The sequence below is a fragment of the Anomaloglossus baeobatrachus genome, chromosome 2, assembly GCF_048569485.1.
Source record: "Anomaloglossus baeobatrachus isolate aAnoBae1 chromosome 2, aAnoBae1.hap1, whole genome shotgun sequence".
Taxonomy (NCBI): Eukaryota; Metazoa; Chordata; class Amphibia; order Anura; family Aromobatidae; genus Anomaloglossus; species Anomaloglossus baeobatrachus.
The window spans coordinates 173,313,882-173,333,185 of record NC_134354.1 but is presented as its reverse complement, the minus strand read 5'-3'; the positions used below and the strand labels follow the sequence as shown (position 1 = coordinate 173,333,185).

At 41.9% G+C, this 19,304-nt stretch overlaps 1 protein-coding gene across 3 annotated transcripts in view; it reads right to left on the bottom strand.

The window, feature by feature from the left end:
- The window catches only part of TBL1X (transducin beta like 1 X-linked), a 478,333-nt gene that overhangs the window by 331,223 nt on the left and 127,806 nt on the right, over nucleotides 1-19,304 (bottom strand). For 2 of the 3 annotated variants that reach the window (XM_075335485.1, XM_075335486.1), the window contains one exon: nucleotides 9,606-9,684. The exons of the other annotated variant lie outside the window; for it this stretch is intronic. The gene's annotated coding sequence lies outside the window, so the exon portion shown is untranslated. The remainder of the gene's footprint in view (nucleotides 1-9,605; nucleotides 9,685-19,304) is intronic. 3 annotated transcript variants of the gene reach the window in all.

Sequence of the window (19,304 nt, the reverse complement as noted above, 5' to 3'; positions counted from 1 at the left end):
GTGACCTATTGACTTCCATTTATACTCAGATACTCAAGTGATGCCCATCAGGGCATACAAGTGCTCGATACGAGTACCAAGCACTTGAGTATGGTTGTGCTCGCTCATCACTAATGTTAACACTTTCATTTGCCTGCCCGGTGATCGGATGTGATTCGTAAGGGAAGTGTCTTGAATAAAGATAAGCAAAAGGATTAAAACTACCCTTGTCCTATGTCCTTTTTGTCCTCCCTGTTAGCTGATCCAGGGCAGTGTTCACTTCTGTGTCCTACAATCCTCTATCTGTCATCCTGAGCGTTTTTACTACTTACTAGGTAAGTTGACATTAAGTGAAGCCTAATAAGCTGATATGTATCGTCTGGGATTGCTGGTGCAGAAGTCAATACTTCCATGGTACGACTGCCATGAATTACAGGACTGGACCTAGGACCACGCTAGTTTGAATATTTTTGCTCATCTCTAGTGCTAAGACTTGGATTTCTCCTATTGAGCCTTCTGTACACAAATGTAATGTTACATGACAAAACCAAATAAAACTTTCTTTTTTGACCCATGGAGGGAGGTAACCCTCTTATTGGCATCTATGAGCCCTCTTAGAATATACAGGGACCTTACCATATCGTAGGAACCCAAATACACTAGTTGACTGTTAACCATTCATTATATTTACCTCCATATTCAGACAAACTGCATTGGTTCCTGTGTGATTTTTACATATTAAACCAAAAAGAGGAACATATTCTTGCAGAACTTTATTTTATTTATGCGTTTTTACCTGCGTTTCAGCTGCGTTTTGAACTGCAGCGTTTTCATGCCAAAATGCATGCGTTTTGATTTTCAAGCAAAGTCTATGGGAAATTGGGATTTCTTGTGCGCACTTTGCTGTTCAAAAACTGTGCGTTCAAAGAAGCAGCATGTCAATTGTTTTTGCCATTTGGGCAGCGTTTTGCTAACATTGAAGTCAATGAGAAGTTGTAAAAAGCAAGCAACATCCAAATTCCAGCGTTTTATCTGCTTTTTAGCTGCAGAAAATATGCGTTTTGGACTACATAAACGCATGCGTTTCTGACATCAAAATAATGGAATGATATGTCCCTTTACACACACACATAGTCTGACAATTAAATTAATGAAAAATATTAATTTATTGTTATTTTAGCCATAAATAGTATAAAACCGCTATTATTATATTAAATATAACTATTTTCCTTATGATTTAAATAATTATATATGTGTTCCTTTTTTTCCTTTTTTCATAGTGTTTGACTGTTTAAACTTTATTTAGCAGTGTCTTTATGTTCAAAAGACATCTGTCTTTACACAATGGAAAAGCATGGAAAAAGCTCTAAAAATGCGGCTAAAATGCGGTAAATACGCACGTGTATTTATCGCGTTTCTGTGGTCAAAAGCAACTTTGGCAAAAAACATTTCTGCCAGAGGATGCATTTAGAACTGCAACTATCCCGACGCAAAGTGCGCACATAGCCTTAAACCTGTTCTTTTTTTTGGTAAAACAATAAAAAAAACTACCGTAATTCTTTTCTTTTCGAGATACTAGCACATTCTGCTGCAAAACCCATTGCTTCCTTGCTGTGCTTAGTCAAGTAGTGGCATATAATAATGAAACACATGGCAGATGTATGAATACTTTGAAATCCGATGACAGTAAGAGATAGCCTGAATATAAGTTTTAGAAAATACCAGATTCATTTAGAAGCACAGACATATCCATATATTCATCCATATGCATTAAAATGTTACACTATATCTGGCTCGCAAAGATGTATCTGACTGAGAGGACAATAGCTCCTGCCGTCTTTACAATAGGAGAAGGATTTTCAGCATTTCTTCTCTTTAGAACGCCAGAACCTTTATAGGTTGAATTCACACAGGGCCAAATACATATATTTTTTACCTTACTTTGACACTTTCTTGCGAATATTGGTTAGGTTTTTTACGATATGTGCTATTTGTCAGTACTGAGTCTATAGTTCTGTTCTTCATCTATAAGTAAATTATTAAATGTAAGGAGTAAAGATGAGTGGACCTGTGGAAGTTCAGTTCGGTGGGTTCAGCCAGACTTTAGATAAAGTTCAGTTTTGGACCCAGACTTGACCTGAACCCCAAGTCACTAATTGAGCAGTTCGGGTCTCCGGCCACATGCAGTCAGCTATAAACTGGGTTCTTCCAGGGGTGGGTGGGCAAGGTTTTTCGGTTTTATTTGTTTGGTGCACACTGCATTGGATCACGCCGTTGTTATCCCTAGTGGCTTGCTCTGCGGTGAGCACCGAGTGTACCCGAGCACAGCAGTTCTCGCACAAGTGGATTGCATAAGTAAAGCACCAGAACTCCGACCCCGATCTCTGATTTTTACGTAAAGTCTCTGTTTGGTACGAACACAGAACATTGAACCTCGGGTGTGCTCATCTCTAGTAAGGAGGGGACACAATATAGATTACAGATGGTGAACACTGTATATACTACTAACTGGAAGAAATAAGGAGCTGAAAATGAGTTTACCTTTAAAGGGTTTTTCTGCTTTTATGTAACTAAAGTACATTGTAAAACAACATGTTATGCAACATAATTGACTTTGTGATTCAATTTATTTTCACTTTCAAGATTGTTATTTTGATGTCTACTGTATGTATGGAAATATTCTTGTTTAAATCCAGAGCAATATCTCCCCTGGACTGTGGTTTCTGGGAAGAAAACATGTAAAGCAATAAATTAATTAGGATCAACAGTCCCAATGACAATTCTACCTATCTGCAGGGTTTGGCAGTTTTAACTCAATCATTTTCAGGGGCAAAAACGTAGAGGGGGCATCGATATAGAGGTTGAAAAATGTACAGATTCTGTTTTCTACAATTGAAATCATTGAGGACAACCCCCTTTAAGATAAATATAAAGCCAATTGTCTGCTACAAATATTTTGGGCAAAATGGACCAGCCTGGGGTCCAAGTTGAATAGCTCCGAAATGCTTTTACGGCAAACATTTTAGCAAAGCCTATATTAACCACTCCAGCATTTTGTTATTACTTTACCGCTGGACTGGTGCCACTAATCTAAGGTCCCTGCACTTTGTCTCATACTTACCAACTGCCATCTTCCTCTTCAAAGGCTCAAAGCATGCAGAGCATCAAGGGGAAAGAAGCTCCTTCATCTATAGTGCTGGCACATTGCTGAAGAAGAACCACCCATTCAGAATGAATGACTGGCGAGATGCAGAGCATGACAGTTCCAAAACATATTAGGCTGGTATGTGTATCAAAAGTAGCAAGCGTATGCTTTTAACCCTATTTAGGATGAAATTATATTAACACTTTAGCTTTTCATCACGCAAGGTTCATGTTTAATTGATACAAGACTAGATAACTTATGTAAAATCCTGTTTTTTGATGTTTTTGCACCTAGCTCCATTTACAATCACTTATGAGTGAATCCGTTCCAGTCTGTTGTCCTGTGAAATAATTGTACATAGGAGATATCCCAGCAGTGCGCAAATATTCAACTCACTTTTCCTTTTATCAGTGTGTTCTGATCAGACCATTAAACTTTATACTGACATTAATTCTGATTATATGTCCAGTGATATACGTTCACGGGCACTGTCATTTTTCCATGTGGACCGAGGTCTAGTAGGAAAAGAAAATTGAAGCTTGCGCTGTTCATGTCCATTTTATAGCCCATGATAGTATGTTCAGCTTCAGCACCCTCCACAATACAGACAAGCACATGGAAGTCCGCTTTTATATTCATTTGTCTGAAACTGGCTTAAAGGACGATAAATATAGAAAAATGTGTTCCCAAAGGAAAACAATATGAGCATACTACCAAATAAAATATTCCTTTTTATTCAGACATGGTTAAAAACCATCATCTCAGCTTCTGAAAGCCGTTTCTCTGACGCCCTTAATCATAGACAGTAAATATAGTAGATCAATTTTTGTACCTAACATGGAGATATACATACAATTTGTTATATTCAGTCACTAATTTTAAATTCCTAGCTTTTCAGCAAATGAAGAAAATGGATAAAAGAATGAACTGCCACACTAGAAACAGCAAGGACAAACAAGTAGCCATTTCCGGAAAAAATGTAGATTTTTTTTGTCCGATACCATAAATGATGTGCCTTAGGATGATCCTTGGAAATGTATCTAAAAAAAAAATAATGAATAAATCTAATAAAATTAATTTTAGAATAAAAATCAGATGCTTATATTCTTCGTCCCAGGTGCCAAAATAATAAGTGGGCTGTATTGTACCAGTCATCATTCACCTTTGACTGTGTGTAATAACAATACGAGCGTTAAGTAAAAAGATTCACACTGCCCTTGTCAGCCATACAGGGTGGTCCTCCATGGCAGATGGACCTGGGATGTCTTCAATTTTACAGCCCGATATACTGTATGCTTCATAATGCCATGACTTCATGTGTGGTCTAGTAAATTCACCAGGGTGCCGGGCTGGAGATGCCGGTCACAGAAAGACCAAAGTGGACACTCAACTAAGGCAATCTTTTTGCTTAACTATATATAAACTATATATATATTACCTATGTCTTATAAATTATTAGATCTTTTTATATAACAGCATAGTTTTATAGGATGTTTGCAATACTATGACTTGTTAACCATCAACGTTGATGTGTACTTCATTGGGCCCCTGAGGAGTAAGGTCCACTGTCTCAAACCTCAAACAAAGTTACATAATTGGCACATTCCCATATAAAAGCTATCCTTCAAGACATATCTAATTCCTTTCTTTTTTCTTTGCGTAATAGAACAGTCTTAAATAATTTTGAAAATCCCAGATTGGAATTTCAATAAGTAATAAAGCTAATGATAACTCCCATGTTATTTACATAGGACTTGATACCTATCGTGGATGCCAGATTACTTTCCAATATTTAGTATCCAGATTTTCCTGGCTTTGTAATATGAAATAAAATAATGAAAGAACGGAAGGTCAGAATCAAAATATTAATGGGTATAAACGGAATTAAAGAATGAAATGCACATGTCGAATGTTTGACTTTCTACTTTCCAAGGATTTCTGAGTCATTTTCAGAGTTTCCAAACATCACAGCCCAAATTTGATTTTAATGTAGAAATGTCATAAACTCAGGATCCAACTGCAGATCTAGCCTACATTACTGCTAAAAAGGCAGAAGTTACCGGGTTGGCAGCTGCTGAAGTACCCTATATAAAGGCAATGCAGAGCAATTAGTTTTTTTGCAGGGAGCTTATTCATACGGCATTTTTCCTTTACTTAATACCAAAATAAAATTTTAAAAAAAGTATACAATCTATATAGCTCTTCAGGGGGCTTTACACGCTACGACATCGCTAATGCGAAGTTGTTGGGGTCACGGAATTGGTGACGCACATCCGGCCGCATTAGCGATGCCGTTGCGTGTGACACCTATGAGCAATTTTGCATCGTCGCAAAAACGTGCAAAATCGCTCATCGGTGACATGGGGGTCCATTCTCAAATATCGTTACTGCAGCAGTAACGAAGTTGTTCCTGCGGCAGCACACATTGGTACGTGTGACACCGCAGGAACGAGGAAGCTCTCCTTACCTGCCTCCCAGCCGCTATGCGAAAGGAAGGAGGTGGGCGGGATGTTACGTCCCGCTCATCTCTGCCCCTCCGCTTCTATTGGGTGGCGGTTCAGTGACGCAGCTGTGACGTCGCTGTGACGCTGAATGAACCGCCCCCTACGTGAATGAACCGCCCCGTACGTGTGACGGGTCTGGGCGATGTTGTGAGGCACGGGCTGCGATTTGCCCGTGTCGCACAACAGATGGGGGCGGGTACCCACGCTAGCGATATCGGTACTGATATCGCAGCGTGTAAAGTGGCCTTTAGTTTGTACTCTGGTTTGTATGTTGCATATTGGTGAATGTAGGAAACTATATCTAAAATGAAAAACTTTTCATATATGGTTGTCCCAAAATCAATATTTATCACCAAGCCATAGGATAGATGATTAATGTTGATTGCTGAGGTCCAGCTGCTAAGACCCCCACTGATCCTGAGAACAGGAAGCCAAAGTCCCTGGTGGGAATGGAGAGATAATGAGCACGTGACTATCATTTCTTTACACAGTGAATCGAGCAGAAGCTGCACATGCTCACAACCACATCAGTCACACAGAGGTCTGATGACTGGTGGAGTCACAAGCATTCGCACCACTAGGGATATTACATTTATTACTTATCCTGTGCGTAGGTCATACATGTTGCTAAGTTAAAACTTCACTATAGTTTTATGTCAACAGTTCCTATGCATGTCTATATGTTTCTATGGTAACAGAAAAAAACCCCTGTAGTCTGAGCCTACGGTGACATTAATTTGCATCTGTCTCTTGCTAACCTATAGATTGTATGTAAGTATATAGTAAGGGGCAAATAATGGCCAAACAATTCATTACCATTATTCCTACTAAGTGTCAATAAAGTTGATCTTTGATATCTATGACTCTCAGGACGGAGGTCATTTTTACTGAACTTCCCCTTAAATAAAAAAATTAAGCCATAAATACAATTAAACAATGCAGTACATAAAAACAGATAATGTTATACATGGCGTCTCTTTTATACCACAACACATAAATCCTGGTTGTCAGAATACCGTCTGTATAAAGGGCACCTGTCAGCAGGTCCTTTATGGCATTTGATGGGCTTTGTGCATAGAGTATTATACCCCGAATGTAAAGCAAAATGAGATAAAAATAATACTAATCACTTTTTTCTCTGTAATCACTGCCTTTTATGTCTGTAGAATCCTAGACAGACACTTTCTTGCAAAACATTTTAGAATATAATTGTTCTTTGAACAAAACGTGTAACGTTGTGTGTAACTATTAAACAAATGCAATGGAATGATCGCTTGGATATGAATGACCGATCACTGGATGTATAAAGAACAGGTTTGTTTTCTTTTTTGCTTTTTATATAGTACAATATGTCCCATTGCTATATGGGATGCAGAGGCATAAAGGTCCCTGAACAGATGAAACCCCATCATTTCAGTAGACCGGATGGCCCTCTAATGGTAGGACGGTCTCCCGAATTTTCTCTGTCAAATGATGTTGGGGGAGATGAAAGATCATCCAAATTAAACACAAAGCGCCCAATCAATTTGTTCTCCGCTACCAGAAGAGTCCAACAATGGCTTCCTGTCCACACACAGAATAAATCAACGCTCAGAAGAAAAGTGGTGATAAGTTTGGGGTTCAGGAGACATAGCTGGGTATTAATATGCATTTTCAGTTTATGAATGATCCTAAAATGGCTATATGGCATAACTTGAGGAAATCAGAATACACAGTATATTCCCCATTTGTATCCATTTTAAGCAAATATATGGTTACAGAACACATAAAAAAGCAGTGACCCGAGGATCTGTAGAAGATACAAATGCCCATGAGTAGATCAACAGCCAACATGGGAAACTGTGGAGGATTGAAGGGTGCTTTACACGCTGCAACATCGCTTGCGATTGCTAGCGATGTTGCAAGCGTTTTCACCCGCCCCCGTCGTTGGTGCGATCGATATGTGGTGATCGCTACCGTAGTGAACATTATCGCTACGGCAGCGTCACCTGCACATACCTGTTCTGCGACGTCGCTGTGCCCGCCGAACAATCCCTCCTTCAAGAGGGAGGTGTGTTCGGTGTCACAGCGGCATCACAAAACGGCCGTCCAATAGCAGAGGAGGGGCGGAGATGAGCGGCCGGAACATGCCGCCCACCTCCTTCCTTCCTCATTGCCGGTGGACAGAGGTAAGGAGATGATCGTCGCTCCTGCGGTATCACACATAGTGATGTGTGATGCCGCAGGAACGAGGAACAACCTCGCTATGTACGAGACAACAATTTTTGGTAAATGAACGACCTCTCATATACCAACGATTTTTGTCTCTTTTGCGATTGTTTAAGGTCGCTTCTGCCTGTCACACTCTGCGATGTCGCTAACGACGCCGGATGTGCATCACAAACACCATGACCCCGCCAATATATCATTAGTGATGTTGCAGCATGTAAATGGCCCTTAAGGCAATCACAAAATGAATTCATCTGTGATTTCAGGACACTTGCTGGTCTATCATGGTACTGATCATTTGATATTTACTTCTGATCATGTGTTTGTCACATTTACATTGTACTCCTTGAGAACGATTTCTTACAGTTGTATGATGGGGTCTTTTGTTATGAATCTATACTTAACAGGTTTTCTTGATGGCTCAGCTGTAGAGATGAGTGGACCCATAAAAGTTTGAAATTGATCTCGGAGCCCAAACCCCATTGGAAGTCACTGATTGGACAGTTCGGCTGTTCGTCCACAGACAGAAAGCCATGAACAGAGCTTTCAGGTGGAGGGAGGGCAGTGGATTTTTCTTTTTGTTTTACTTCCCATGAGCCATTCAGAGACTGCAAGCAGCTCTCACTGGGCTGAGCACCAAGTGTACCGGAGCACAACGATGCTTGAACAAGTGATTAGCATAAGGACATCACCCAAACTCTGAACTCAGGCACTGATTTTTTTTAAAAGTTCGTGTTTGGTATGAACCCTGAACTTTACATTTCGAGTTTGCTCATCTCTATTCACCTGTCAATGCAATATTGTCATTGAAGTATTGGAATTTTACATATTTTTTTCACTTGTATTAAATAAAAGGAATACAGTATATATATATTTGTCTTTATTTTGCGATTACCTTAAAAGGAATCTGTCAGCAAGTTTTTGCTATGTAATCTGGGCAGTATAATATGGGGGTTGAGACCCTGATTTCAGCGTTATGTCACTTACTGGGCTGTGTGCTGTTGTTTCAATGAAATCAGTGTGTTACCAACAGGACATTATCACTACAGGACTAGGTGTCTCATGCCTCCTAATCAGCTTCTCTGTATAACCCTACCCCCACCACTAATTAGTAGCTTACTGTCCATGCATGATGTACACAGAAAGCTGCCAATCAGTGGTGTGGTAAACAAGGTTCAACTTTGTGATTTAATCACAACTGCTGCACCCAGTAGACTAGCTGACACATCGCTAGAATCAGGATTTCTGTCATTACATCAGGCTGCTCTCAAATGAGTTAGCAAACACCTGATTACAGATCCCATTTTACACTGCACATTTCCTTATGATGGTTGCAGATCTATGGCTAGGAGAACCCTCCGGTATACAGTAAACCACAAGAAAATAAAATCCATTGTGGTGGTATTTAAAGGGGTATTTAAAGGGGTTGTGTGGTATTTAAAGGGGTTTCCAGTTTTGGGAAACCCTTTTCTCCTTCTGCAGTTTTTTTAAAAATAAAAAAAGTGTGCTGTACCTACTTTCCCCCATTCTAGTGCTGCTTGACAATAGCGCTGCAGATAACGGCAAACACAGTGGCGATCCCTGTGTTTGCCGTTATGTGCAGCGCTATTGTCACGCTGACAGTGCTACAGCCAAATAAAAACTAAAAATCTGCAGCCAACCTGCAAAAAGGGGTATTCAGAAAGCAGAAAAACCATTTAATGATATTACCAGATGAAACATACTTATCATTGTTTGGCTGAATTGTATTTGTAAAGCGCTGTACTTACTCTGAGGATGCAGGATGCCAATCCACGTTTTCTTCTATTTTCTGGACCCTTTACCACAGCCAGCTTTCACAGGTGGCACCTACAAAAGTAACATATGAAGTCCTATTGAGAGAAGGCAGGATCTTATATACATGTCAAACTTATTTGTTTCTAAATTGGATGAATATACAAAGTCACTAAACATTCTAAATTCAAATAGGGTTATGTTCACACAGAATTTTTTCAAGGTGTTAAAAAAAATATATTTTTTTCTACAGAAACTGCTTCAAGAATCCCTCTTTTCATTTGGCAATTTCTAGACACTATTTGCCTTAGGCCCCCTTCACACATCCTTGAAAATCACGCACGTGTTTCACGGACGTGTCAAGGGTGCGTGTTCCCCTCCGTGTGCTGTATTTATGGCCCTACGTGTGTTCTCCATGTGTTATACATAATAACACATGAGAACGGAAAGCCCCGCTTTACCTTTTTCTTCCGGAGCTGTCTGTGGTGCTGAATGACAGCGTCCGGCACAAGCCACATCCCGCTGACGCTGTGAGAGGCGCTATTGCAGACCGCTGTTCCAGTGACATCATGTCAAGTGCCGCACACATCACATCTGTGCAGCCGGCTGCATTCTTTCAGACTAACTGAGCTGTGAGCGGTGTTTCCCCACCTGTAACAGCCCATCTGCTCCCTCCTCCCCCCTCCCTCCTCCCTCACAGCACAGCCCGTCTGCTCCCTCCTCCCCCCTCCCTCCTCCCTCACAGCACAGCGCATCACATCTCTTGCTTGCAGCGTTCTGCTGTGAGGGAGGAGGGAGGGGGGAGCAGGGAGCAGACGGGCTGTGCTGTGAGGGAGGAGAGAGGAGGGAGGGGGTAGCAGGGAGCAGACGGGCTGTTACAGACAGTGAAATGCCGCTCACAGCTCAGTGAGACTGGAAGAATGCAGCCGGCTGCACGGATGTGACGTGTGTGGCACTTGACGTGATGTCACTGGACGGGGAACAGCGGTCTGCAATATGGCCTCTCACAGGCACTATTGCCAACACAAGGTATTTGAGAGAAACATATTGTTTCTCAATACAATATCGATCTAGAAAATAAAAAATATGGGTGAACCACCCCTTTAAAATGTAGAATAAATAGAGCAACAATTTTCTAGCTGGGTTAAAATTACCTCATAGAGATAAAAACAGTGTTTGTTGTTGATCGGTTCAGGTCTCAACAGTCGGACCCCATCTGTCAGTTAGTTATCACCTATTACATGGATATGTGATAATTTGTTTCACCAACAACCCCTTTCAGTTGTTTTCAATGGAATCAAACTTTTGGCAGCCATGTTGCTATTGACTTATGGTAAAGAGTAAAAACAAAAATAATCTTGGCTTTTGTTTCTGAAAACCGTATCGCTCTTGTCCACAAGTTGTGGGTTGTATTGAAGCTCAACCCTTCGCTTTAGCTGCAATAAATTAACAACCCGTGGTCAGATATGGTGGTGTTTTAGGGAAAAAGCAGCCATGTTGTTCTAATTTGTTACAATTTTATGAAAAACAAAGTTCAAACAAATTTTAGGTTTTTGAATTAAAAATGTTCCAAGCTTGGATTTAAGTAATATCTATTGAAATATGCAAATTAATTAATTTCTTCTTAACCATTTTCTATGTAAACTGTCTTTTTTATGTTTCATATCAAAGTAATTCTCTTTATTTCTTTTTAAGTCTATAAACAACCTGAATAGCGAAGCATTTAATAAATGTATCCTACAAGTTTTCCAAGCCCTCTGACATGTTCCCTTTCACTGGAGCTTATCCTTACAATAGGCACTCTTTAACACCTACATCATGCTGACCTCGGATTACATAGCAAAAACCTGCTGACAGATTCCCTTGAAATTTGATTTCACAAAATTAAAGGGGTTTTGTGGCCACACAGTTTATTATACCATTGTAAAGCTTGTGAAAATGAATACTCTTCAAATTTACTTGCTGTCAAACTACTAAGCTATGACGTGTTCGTGTGACCTCCAACTCCTATCTTCCAGTTATAGTTCATTAAATGTAGAGATTTCTTGTCTGTGTTTTAAACTGAGCTGAGCATAGCATATCATTCAAGCACACCCATGTACAGTATGCCGAAGCCAGGACTCAGCCAGCAGCTCTGCAGTGTGCTCTGAATGGTCATGTCATGGGGGCATGGCTAGTCATCTTGGCAAGCTGGCAAGTTTTGATTGACCAGTGAGTATGTTTACAGGGAGGGAGAGCAGATGACACAGAAGCAGCACACAGGATCCATAGAGAATGAGTATTCTTATGAACCAGTAACGTGTTCCAGAAGACAGGGTGCTGAGCTTTCCCGAGTACTAGATTACTTTATAATAATTGAATTTATTATGGCTGGCATGGCTCCCCTTAAGTACACTGGTGGCAATGTCAACAGCACTTGGAATTACTGGAGTGGAGAGTCAGGACAACGCATACTAGATAAAGTGGGGAGAGTTGTAGGAGGGAAAAAATGTGGGCAGCAGTATATCCATCTTGAGACTAGGAGTCTCATGTTGGTGCTTTGAAGGTGAAGTACATGGGCTCTGAAGGTGATAGTGAGTTGTGGGAAAGATACAGCTCTGACAGAGAATTAGAGCTTACTGCATCTTGGAAATAGTAGTCTAAAGTCTCAGAGGAGCAGCTGTGAAGGAGTACAGAATATTAATAATAATATACCATAAAGATTGCTGCAGGGAACAGAAGGAAAGAAGAAAGGGATAAAAAAGGAAAAGGTATTGGAAAATTTGAAGACTCATTAAAGTTACAGTTAGATAGTTTTCCCAGAACCATCTAAGGCCCTGTGCACTCATTTCAGATTTTGATACATTCCTCATCATCATTGGTGCAGTTTGTTGTCCTAAACTGCATGTCTTTCCTTCCCCAGCAAAGCGTATGAAAATTCAGTAAGACTGTGCACACATTGCTTTTTTTTTCATTGCGGTCTTGGTTGCAGAAAAAGAAGCAGCATGTCAATTTTTTCTGCATTTTTGATATGCGATTTTCCATTGAATATAGTGAAAAACGCATGGGCACAAAAACATCCAAAAAACATACCAAAAACTCACCAAAATGCGCCAAAATCATATAAAAAATGCAAGCTTTTTTTACAGGTAAAATATATCTTTGTACCGTGTTAGCCAGTAGAGATAAAAAATTGTTTAAAAGAACTGAAGTCCTCAGTGGTTGATACCTTTTAATGGCTAACTGAAAAGATGGTAATAATTGCAAGCTTTCGAGACTACTCAGGTCTCTTCATCAGGCTCAGTATAACACAAAATCTGAAGAGTCACATATTTATACACAACAGGACATAGAATGGAGCAGTAAAGAAGACAAGTTATGTGAAGCAGAACTATCACTATGGCAAGAGGACAAACTGTTGTGGCAGTAAATATTGCAGAAGTTCATATAAACATGCAAGATAAGGAGTGTGAAAGTTTTATTGTCCTCTGATTGGGGTCTGGTGCAGAGCTAGGAAGCCCCCAGATGCTCTGAGGAGCACATTTCTTAATTGATGTAAAAATACATAAATCCATGTGACACATTCATTCCTGCTCTGAATGTGTCAAAGGTCATCATAAGTTTGTATTCCCATAGTCTCCTGTCTCTCTGGGACTTGAAATATCCTTTTAATACCAGCAATTTCATGTCCATTATACTGAAGTCTAGGTTACAAAAATGTTTGGCCACAGGTAGATTTATTTTAAGCTTTTTTTATGCATTTTTACTGCCAAAGGTCCGTTATTCCGCCAAAGGGTGCGTTTTCGCAGAAAAAAAACAAAACTGCAATGTGCAAACATAGCCTGAAGCATAGGTAAAACCTTTATGTATGACATAAAATAAATAAATACTGCATCCCCATGTAATCTCTGAACAGAAAACTCTTGATGCCCTTTAGTGGGCATTCCCTCGGTGCCCATAGCTGCTGCATTGACTTTTTTTCACACTGACCATGATAAAGTGTAGGAACATCCTGAATTGATACTTAGCCAGGTGAACTTGCCTAAAAAGAAAGAACATTTTCCCCTTTTGTTTTTTTCCATTGTTTTCAGAAATGTCTAATTTTTATGTTACTTCCTGGAAGGTTAAACTTTTCTAAGCTGACAACTTTAGTGTAATCTATTTTTTACATGAATAAGTACCCTGTGTGTAGTTTGGTTTTGGCAACATCTTACATCTGTTATCATCAGCTAGATTACGGACCTTAGTGGCTTTTGCAACAGAGGATGTGAGATAAGGTAGGTCGTGTAAATTTAGTGATAAAATATGCTCTGCTAAATTGCATTTAATTAACTGTAGTTTCTTACATGTGCAAACATAGATGGGAAGAAGATAATGAGAACAGAAAACATCACGCAATGTCTTCTTTTCCTCCATACATGTCCTAATGTAACCTTCATTTACATATTTCAGGCTTCTGTTGATTCATTGCGGTTCTTAACTCAGCTCTTTAGCAAATACCGCACATTTTGTATACTTCATTCTTAAAGTTCACTTCTGTTTTTCTGTAAAGCTTAGAGTACATTTTTTTTTATAAATTATTAAGTCCATCTTTTGTTACTCATACACCAAATCAGTGGTGGTCCAGGTTCTGATACCCTCATGTATTATTAATAACTCATTCTGTAGCATGCTACTGAGCAGAACAAGAGGCTGAACTGCTGCTTGAGTGCATGTAATGTATAAAGTTTATGGGGCCGATTCTTCAACACTGCTGTAGCGCCCCTGAAGCCATCAGGGTGCTACAAGGTTCTGCATCTCAGCAAGGATGTAGGGCCTACCCCCTAGGGCGCCGGGAGACCAGTTCCGGTTACACCACAAACTCAGGTAATCCCAGTTTTTCCCCAACATTCCCCCATACAATGGTATTTAGCTAGGGTCGGACCAAAGGATGGCCGACTAGAGGTGGAGCCAGACCAGTCGACTAGTTGACCAGGTGGGAGGGGCAGACTGTGGAGAGTAGTCAGGGAGAGTGTCAGACAGGCAAGGTGTGAAGGTGGAAGCAAAGTGACGTCCTGACGTGAGTTGACAATGACCTGGTACCCAGGAGAATAGTTGCCAGTGGAGTATGGTGGAGTACTCCCGGAACTATGCATCGACGAGGTACAGGACCCTAGGACAGGAAAGAGCTTCAAGCCGATCTTTTAACACCTGCACAGCAAGAGGATTATGAAGGACCTCGCTGACCCAAAGAATCTAAAGACTCAGTAGCAAAGGGAGAACCGGGGACAGGACCAGAGACTCCAACCCCACAGGGTTCCGTCAGGCGGACAAAAGTGGACAAACCACCGAACTGGGACCCCCAGTTGCTCTACGCCATGGGGACCCATTTACCAGAGACAGGTGCAGGGGAAGAAGGTACCAGATTACTACACTGGCACTGGGATGAAGGGGACGCAAAGGTGAAACCAGCCGGCCTCGGGTAACCTATTACCATCAACCAGCAGTGAGTAAAAAACAGTTACACTATACCTCTGAGTGGACTACCTTCTTCCAACGCCCGTCACATCACCCAACCTCTGGGGCCCGGCCCTGCTTGCAGAGGGCCTACCATCCAGGCTGCAATTACCACCAGCCCCAGTAGTTACATTCTGCAGCGGCGGCTCCACATATATAGCCGCAACACCGCAAGTGGCGTCACGTATGAACACTAACCTAAATCCCCTGTAAATACACCCCATTACAAAAAGGGCCCAGGGCACAGGACTGGGCAAAGGCCACCACCGTGACATTCCCAATAGAGACATTGCCCGGGACCGAGTACCCCATATCCCTGGGCGCGACACTGGTGTAACCCAAGTTTGCTTGTATATGGCACCAAATCCCCGACAAAGTAAAAAATGTGGGACTCAAACATGATCTTCAAAGAGTCTTAGAAATAATTATTGAACAGCCATATGTTGGTTTGTTTGTTAGTTTGTATTTATTTGACTTTATTTGGTTCATTTGAACGTTGTATTTGACATTTAGGTGTGAATAATTGTTATATTATTATCAGGACTTTATCCATAGTAATTTAGTGGTGTATGGCTACAATTATTTGATTACTTTCAATAAAAAAATTACTATAAAATATTACTGTGTAAGGTTGAGGATTTTAATGTCGTCGAGAACATATATCCTCATACATCTTAGAGATCCAATAAGACAAATTGCCACATATATTTAAGTTTTAAAGACTTTGCATCTCCTCATGGAGCAAGAGCTGACCGCCATTGCATGAAAACGTCTATTCAATAGATAGACCAGGTTCAAACAAGCGTATTTCAAGGTACATGTATGGACCGCAAGGTTTGGAAGGACCGTGGGCACTTTCGACTCAAAGCTACAGCCTGTTATGTGCTCGTATGCTTTATTTTCCTAAAATAAATGTTATTTATTTTTAAATTAAATTATCAAAAAAAAGGAAACCATACATTGATCCTTTGACTATATTTCACTTGCAAGCCTATGAAGCCCTAATGAGTGGCTCGTGGAAAAGGTTAGTAGTCTCATTTTAGAAGCTACTCTACATTTATGACACGTTTCTTTGGCAGCGTTGATTATTTCATGTATATGTAGAATAATTTGAGACAAAAGAAACAAAGCTGAGGGATTACACAAACCTTTTTTCCACCTGCTACCGAAACCCAAAAATAATGAATTCTTCCATCTTTTCCTTGACTAGTTAAACCAACATAAACTTTGTTCATAGTGGATAATACTTATGGCTGTTCTTCCAAGTATAACAAGATGAGATAATGGTATAGTCCAATATAAATAAACAACTATTTCCTTATTTTTAGATATTTGCCTGTTGTATTTTTATGGTTTCTCTTCTGGTTTAAGTTTAGCACATCTCTACTGCCAGACATGTTATTTAGCAAATGAGCTTTAATATGGTTAGCCAGGATTTTACAATGATGACTTATCCATGTCTATAGAAAGTGACTACATTCACAGAACCCTGGTCCAATGTCCATGGCAATATTCCTTGTTAGCCCCGTGGGACACCTGCTACTTACAGTCATCCCCGACTCCTCTTTTTTGATTAGATGCCTAGTTGAGTATGTTTTTTTTATTTACCAGGGGCCTGTTAGCATTCAGGAAGGGACTGTTTAACAGTGGACAATCCCTTAAAAACAGTACTAGACATAATGATGTCCATGTAGATGCATTAGTCACTATATCTCAGCTCAATTTACTTGGTAGCCCATCAATGTAAAACCCTGGAAAACCACTTTAAGTGTATAACATTAATGTGAGATCCCACAATGCATTGATCTCTGAAAACAGAAAGTCTACGAACTGTAGCTTTAGACATAATTGCAATATAATATAACTCAAACCTACCACAAAACAAGTAAAAAGGCATATATGTGAAATCACCTAATAAGTTATGTGGACATAATGAAAATATTAACTGTGAAATAGTATAAAAAATGTCGAGAGCTTTATTTTAATATAGATACATTAATGAGAAAGTATGATTATGGAGAACTTCTAGCACATTACGATTCAGAGCCTTCCTTCCTGTTTGACAAGTGTGAAATAATGCAGTTTATGTTGCAAATACAATTTTATATTTATATATTATGAATAGATACAAATTTACTTTTTATAGTCTAAAAATTACAACAGATTATTCCGTTTGTTTTTTTTTTAACGTATTATTGTACAACTTATATACTGATACTAGAAGGTGGCCCGATTCTACGCATCGGGTATTCTAGAATTTACGTATTGTGTAGTTCATGTATGATTTTTGTTATATATATATATATATATAGATGTTGTTGTGTGTAGTTACCAAGTGTTTGTGTAGGGTGCTGTACATGTTCTGGGTGTTGTCTGGGTGTGACGGGGGGTGAGAGCGGTGTTGTATGTGTGTTGCGTGTGTTGCGTTGTTTGTGGAGCGCTGTGTGTCTGTAGCGTTGTGTGTGTGTTGCGCGGTTTGTGTGTGTGTGGTGTGTTTTGGGGGGAGGTATGTTTTGTGCAATGTGTGTGTTGTGCGGTATGTGCGTATATTTGTGTGTGCCGCGGTGTTTGTGTGCTGGGTGTTGTGTGTGTGCAGCGTTGTCTGTGTGTGTGGGTGTCTGTGTAGGGCAGTTGTTTGTGGTTCCCAGTGTGTGTGTGTGTGTGTGGTGTGTTGTGCAGTGCGCGCGCGCGTGTGTGTGTGTGTGTGTGTGTGTGCATCTGCCTCTCTTCTCTCAGCCTACCTCTCCCAGCCTCCCTCCTCCCAGCCTCCCTCAGCATCAGCTTCCCTCTCCCAGCCTCCCTAAGCATCAGCCTCCACCAGCATCAGCCTCTCTCCTTCCAGCCTCCCCCAGCATCAGCCTCCGCCAGCATCAGCCTCTCTCCTTCTAGCCTCCTCCAGCATCAGCCTCCCTCTCCCAGCCTTCCCCAGGATCAGCGTCTCTCCTCCCAGCCTCCATCCTCCCAGCCTTCCCCAGCATCAGCTTTCCCCTCCCAGCCTCCCTCAGCATCAGCCTTCCCCAGCATCAGCCTCTCTCCTCCCAGCCTCAGCCTCTCTCCTTCCAGCCTCTCCCAGCATCAGCCTCTCTCCTTCCAGCCTCCCTCAGCATCAGCCTCCTCTTCCCAGCCTTCCTCAGGATCAGCCTCTCTCCTCCCAGCCTCCTTCTTCCCAGCCTCATCCTCCCAGCCTCCCTCAGCATCAGCCTTCCGCTCCCAGTCTCCCCCAGCATCAGCCTCCCCAAGCACCAGCCTCCACCAGCATCAGCCTCTCTCCTTCCAGCCTCCCCCAGCATCAGCCTCTCTCCTTCCAGCCTCCCTCAGCATCAGCCTCCCGTTCCCAGCCTTCCCCAGGATCAACCTCTCTCCTCCCAGCCTCCTTCCTCCCAGCCTCCCTCAGCATCAGCCTTCCCCTCCCAGTCTCCCCCAGCATCAGCCTCCCCAAGCATCAGCCTCCACCAGCATTAGCCTCTCTCCTTCCAGCCTCCTTCTTCCCAGCCTCATCCTCCCAGCCTCCCTCAGCATCAGCCTTCCGCTCCCAGTCTCCCCCAGCATCAGCCTCCCCAAGCATCAGCCTCCACCAGCATCAGCCTCTCTCCTTCCAGCCTCCCCCAGCATCAGCCTCTCTCCTTCCAGCCTCCCTCAGCATCAGCCTCCCGTTCCCAGCCTTCCCCAGGATCAGCCTCTCTCCTCCCAGCCTCCTTCCTCCCAGCCTCCCTCAGCATCAGCCTTCCCCTCCCAGTCTCCCCCAGCATCAGCCTCCCCAAGCATCAGCATCCACCAGCATTAGCCTCTCTCCTTCCAGCCTCCCCCAGCATCAGCCTCCCCAAGCATCAGCCTCCACCAGCATCAGCCTCCCTCGTTCCAGCCTCCCCCTCCCCCTCCCAGCCTCCCCCAGCATCAGCCTCTCTCCTCCCAGCCTTCCCCATGATCAGCCTCTCTGCTCCCAGCCTCCTCCAGCACGCCGTGCTCCTCTGCCGACACTCACACACCCGATCGCATCCACTCACACACACCCGATCGCATCCACTCACACACACCCGATCGCATCCACTCACACAGACCCGATCGCATACACTCACACACAAAGACACACACACTGACGATATTGCACATACGCGCTGATACTCACAACATCCGGGGATATCACATGCTTCTGGCCATGTGATCCCCCGGCAGGTCCTGGAAGCTCACAACAGCACAGTATCGCCGCCGAGAAGCAAGCG